The following is a 5,518-nucleotide window of genomic DNA, read 5'->3' on the forward strand; positions in this document are numbered from 1 at the left end:
CTACTTGTTGTTGGAATGGCCATGAAGGTTGCAACCCCAGAAGTGAACTCCAGATTTTCTCTCATATCTGGACTCCAGTCAAATTGGACCCTTTCTTATCTTTGTAGTTGACAGCAATATAAAGTTCCAATGGAGCAACCAATGATGTTATTGATCAGCTTGGACTGATTAATACACAAGTAGTCAGGGCATGATTATCTCGTTAGTCTTCTAGTTACTCAGAAAAACAAAAACAAAAAACACCAAAAAACAAAAAACAAAACTGTTCTTAATAAAGACACTGGTTGGAGGTGAGATTGGAAACTTAAGGTTAGTGTGTTATTCCACGGCAGACTGCCATCCTGACCTCCCCAGCTGGGGATTGCTGTCTGCCCTGTGACAACTGTGCAGACAACCCTGTGACACTGTACTGCTTTGTTTGATGTGCACGGTATTCCTATTGTAATATTGCTGGTGGGATAAACCTCCTGCTATTTAAGTAATGAGTACTTGGGATGATTTTTTCACCATCAGATCTTTCTATGAAAAGAAAGAGTTAATCCATGATCTGTAATGGGCAGGAAAGTTGAATTCTAAATTCAGGACATACCCTTAACATTGAAGTAGAATAAGAAACCAGTGAATTTTTTTTTAAAAAAAATCCAACTTATTGAGTTGTAAATACATTCATTTTTATGTGTAAATTTTTCTGAGTTTTGAAAAATGTTTCCACTTATGTAACTACTTCCCCAATGAAGAAATAGAACATTTCTATCATGTTAGAAATTTCCTTTGTGTCCCCTGCTAGACAATTCTGCTGCCTCCAATCCATGGCCCAAGAAAAATACCAATTGGCTTTTGGTCAATTTATACTATAGTTGTCTTTTCCAGAGTTTTATAAACAAAATCACAATGTATGAATCCTTTATGCCTGGCTTCCTTCACTTACGATATGTTTTTGAGAAACATCTATGTTGTTGCAAGCATTCTTTTCCTTGCTGGCCACTGTTCCATTTTCTGTATAGATGATACTTTATCCATCATCTGTTGATGGACATTTATGTCAAATGATTTGTGTGGATAAAGGCTTTCGTTTGTCTTGGGTAAACACCTAGGAATGGAATTACTAGGAGTTATGCTAAATGTTATGTTTAATTTTATTAAAAACTGTGAACTTGTTGTTTTTCAATGTGGATGTAGCATTCTATGTTACCACCAGCAGTGTAGAAAGATCCAATTTCTCCACATCTTTGCCAAACCTGGTGTAGTTGGTCCTTCTCATTTTAGCATTCAAATGCAGAGTAGAAGCATTTCACTGTGATTTATGTTTCTTTGTTCTTTGATAACTAATGTTAATCATAGTTTTGGCATACTTTTTGTAAAGTATCAATACAAATATTTTGTCTATTTTTTAATTGGCTGTTTGCCTTTTAAGTTGTACTATATATATGGACATAATATATATATAAAATGTATATAGTTATAGTTATAGATGTGATTATATATGTGAGGCATATAGGTGATAGCTATCTATATTTGTCTTTATCTCTATCCATATCTATAAATAATATTCAAGCAGTTAATGGACTACCTTTCCATTTTTGAAAAGGAGTCTTTTGAAGAACAGAAATTTTAAACTTGCCTTTTTATGTTCTAAGATATCTTTGCCTGCCCCAAAGTCACAAATATTATAATACTATAAATATAAATATTCATGTTTAACTTACAGCCGTCTACCTTTAAGTAATATTATATCACTCCACCTAAAATATAAAAACTGTAAAACATCATACTTACATATCTCCTTTCCCTGCCTTGTGCTTTTGTTGTCATGCATTTTACTTCTACATAAAGTAGTGTTATAAATTTAAGAATACTTTTTATTATTTTAAAATCAATTATTTCTTAAGAAATTGAAACTTTAAACTTCTATTTAAATACATATTTACCTTTTCTGACACTCTTAAAATATTTTTATTGATTTCAGAGAGCAAGGGAGAGGGAGAGAGAGATAGAAACATCAATGATGAGAATCATTGATTGGCTGCCTCCTGCTTGCCCCCCACTGGCGATCAAGTCTGAAACCTTAGCATATGCCCTTGGCTGGAATTGAACCCCGGACCCTTCAGTCTGCAGGCAGATGCTCTATCCACTGAGCCAAACCAGCTAGGGCTTCTGGCACTTTTTATTCCTTTTAATAGACCCAAGTCTCTAGATCAGCGGTTCTCAACCTGTGGGTTGAGACCCCTTTGGCATCAAATGACCCTTTCACAGGGGTCGCCTAAGACCATCGGAAAACACATATATAATTACATATTGTTTTTGTGATTAATCACTATGCTTTAATTATGTTCAATTTGTAACAATGAAAATACATCCTGCATATCAGATATTTACATTACGATTCATAACAGTAGCAAAATAACAGTTACGAAGTAGCAACGAAAATAATTTTATGGTTGGGGGTCACCACAACTGTATTAAAGGGTCGTGGCATTAGGAAGGTTGAGAACCACTACTCAAGATGGTATCATTTTCACTTTAATGGAAGAATTACCATTATTACTTTTTTTTTTTCAGTGCACATTTTCTGGAGACAGAATATCTCAGGTGTTTTTTTTTGTTTGTTTTTTTTTTTGTCAGAGAGTCTTTATTTTGCCTGCACTGTTGGGTATTATTTTCACTGTGACTAGAACCCAGTTCTTCTACTATGACCCTTGCTGGTTTCTTTTGAATGTCCCAATTGGTCAATGAGCACTTCCTGCTCTGGCTGGTTAAAGACTGACTTCTCACCTGTGCATCATCTGGAACTTGTTGGGCTATAGCTCCTGAGTCACCTTCCTTGGCTGTGTACAGCGTGGTCCTACACAGCACAGTTCAGTATTCGGCAGAGACTCAGGAGACTCCAATCAGATTTCTGGAGTTCTTTTCTGCAGCACACCTTCTCTACAACCTTTCCTGTACCTCCTGCTGCCTCATCTCCCCTGGACGCTAACGTAATCTGTTTTCTCAACACAGAACGATCAGCTTGCTCTGCATGGAGTCCCCTTCTCTGTACTGTGGCCCGGGATACACTTTCAGGCAGAAATGAGGAGTGATTGTAGAGTTCATCTTGCTCTTTTCATGTTGTGGCTCATAGAAGGGCCTGCATTCAAAGTTATATTATGACACTATTAAGGTTTGAAATGACACTCCCGTCATATACAACTAGAAAACTGGAAAAAATATATGAAACAATAATTTGTAGATATTGGAAAATAGGTAGCAGAGGACTATGCTCCTAGAGAGAAGGAAAATGATACTCTTGCCACTATTCTATAATATTTTTCTAGAACTCTCTATGTCATATCTTTTTTTTTTTTTTTTTGCATATGCTGATCAAATCTTAACTTCCTATCCTCAAGTGCCTGTGTGCTCATTTGTTTTTTTGGTCAGTGATTTCCATTGGGCATTTTTATCAGGCTAATGGTTAAAATTCAAGTTTTAAAACCTGAAGATTGAAAACTGATACCATATTTAAAGTATAGTGTGGAATAAGTATAGTTGGAAAAATGTCATTGATGTCAAAATGAGGGATTCTCTGGACTAGTTATTAGATTTCTCATTCTTATCAGCATGCCTTTCGTGAAGTTACTCATTCTTCTTCTCTGTCTTTGAATCTGCCATAACATGTAAGTAAGCATTATTATTTTTTTTAAATCCTGAAGAATAGCAGTTTTAAAATATTATTCCACTGAAAATCTAAAATAAAATAATTGATTGTTGGAAAGTTAACTGTTTTCTGAGGGTGCTATTCTTCTATGTTAGGGACTCCTGGCATTTAGCTTTCTTGACTCTCATGCCTGGCAAACATTAGATGTGGGAAAGATAATACAACAAAATTCTGAAGTAGTAAAGAAATATAGGCTCTGGAAACATGCCAGTGCTTCTTGGATGCTTATATTTCACCAAAGGTTTAGGAAGGAATCTTGATGTGATATGATCAGGTCACCATAATAGAAAACATATATCTATATACTATATACTATCTGGTATATATCTATATATCTATGCCTATATCTATATATTTAATCCTAAAGGCCTATCAAAATTCAGATTCTAATGCTTAGGCATCCACATATTCTTTCTATACAGATTGGGTCATTCTTAAGTGTCTGTTACTTTTTTCTATGCCCTAGTCACCTGTGGACCTAAAATGGTTACCAGTGTGTTCTCTCAGCTTACGGTATTTTGCACAGTAGAGATGCTCCTCTGTTTTGCTTTAAGAAGAAAGAGTAATTAGTCTCAAATTACCTTATGTTTGCATTAGATTACTAATTTTATTTAAATATGATCACTTGAATTATTGAGACTACATGCATAGCATTTATTCATGCAGTCACAGTAAGTATTCCCATTCTATAGAAAGCATAGAGAATGTGATACTTGGCTCATTTAGATTTCTCTGGTTCAATTTGCTGTATCCTAAATGTGGGAAGAGGTCATTGAGAGGATGTGATAGCCGGTTGACCTGCATGTGAGCTGGACCTGGGCAACCAGAGGCTCTGGCCCCATCCCCTATCCTTGGGGTATGCACCGCCCACCATTCCCACCATTCCTACCATGGGAGCCATTTTCAAGGACACAGTTGTGAGAGATAACTGTTTTCTGGACTGAATGTGTGACTGAGCTCAGTTAAGGCCTCACTATAAAATTTTAGATTCTGGTGGGTGAGTACAAGGATGTGTTTGGTCTTGAGTCCTGAAGACAAACCTCATATGTAAGTTCTGTAGTTTCTTAAACTTGCCACCTACCAATCTAGAGTGGCCCACTTCTTTCTTTCATCTCTCCTTATCCTCTGTGTGTGGGGAGCAGTTTCAGATGTCGCCCGGGAAGCTCCAGAGGGTGAGAACCAACACCGAAATAACAATGATGACCTTGTGTCCTTGCATTTGTACCAACGCTTACATTTTATGTGGCCCCTTCAGGGTGTATTTTCACAAAGATGCTTTGTGGCAAGCAGTGTGCTTGGCACCTGTAGCACAAAGACTAATAATACAAGGTCTCTTCCCTTTAGAAGTCACAGTGAGGCTGCATAAAATACCAAATAACAGCTTATAAAATGCACTCACATGTGCACACGCATACCCACACACATAGACATACAGTGGGCACTCTGATGAGAGGGAAATACATTCTCTTTACAGTTGATATCTAATAACTTTGATTACCTTCTCCTAATTCTGATAAGAATCCTGTGGGGCAGGTGTACTAATTAGCTTCATGTTCAATATTGAATGACAGGTATCCCCAAACTAGAGGCTTAAGCACAGTATGTATGCATTTGTTTACTAAGTAAATGAAGCCAGGAAGCAGGCAGTTCAAGTCTAGCACAGTGATGCCTGGTCACAGGGAAGGCAGGGTCCTTCCAGCTTTACTCTAGATCAGTGGTTCTCAACCTTGGCTGCACATTAGAATCACCTGGGAATCTTTTTTAAAATCCTGATTTATTGGCCTCATCCTCTGGAAATTCTGTTTCTTTGTTACTAATGTTGTGGTC

The sequence above is a fragment of the Myotis brandtii genome, unplaced genomic scaffold (assembly GCF_000412655.1).
Source record: "Myotis brandtii unplaced genomic scaffold, ASM41265v1 scaffold1680, whole genome shotgun sequence".
NCBI classification, from domain to species: Eukaryota; Metazoa; Chordata; class Mammalia; order Chiroptera; family Vespertilionidae; genus Myotis; species Myotis brandtii.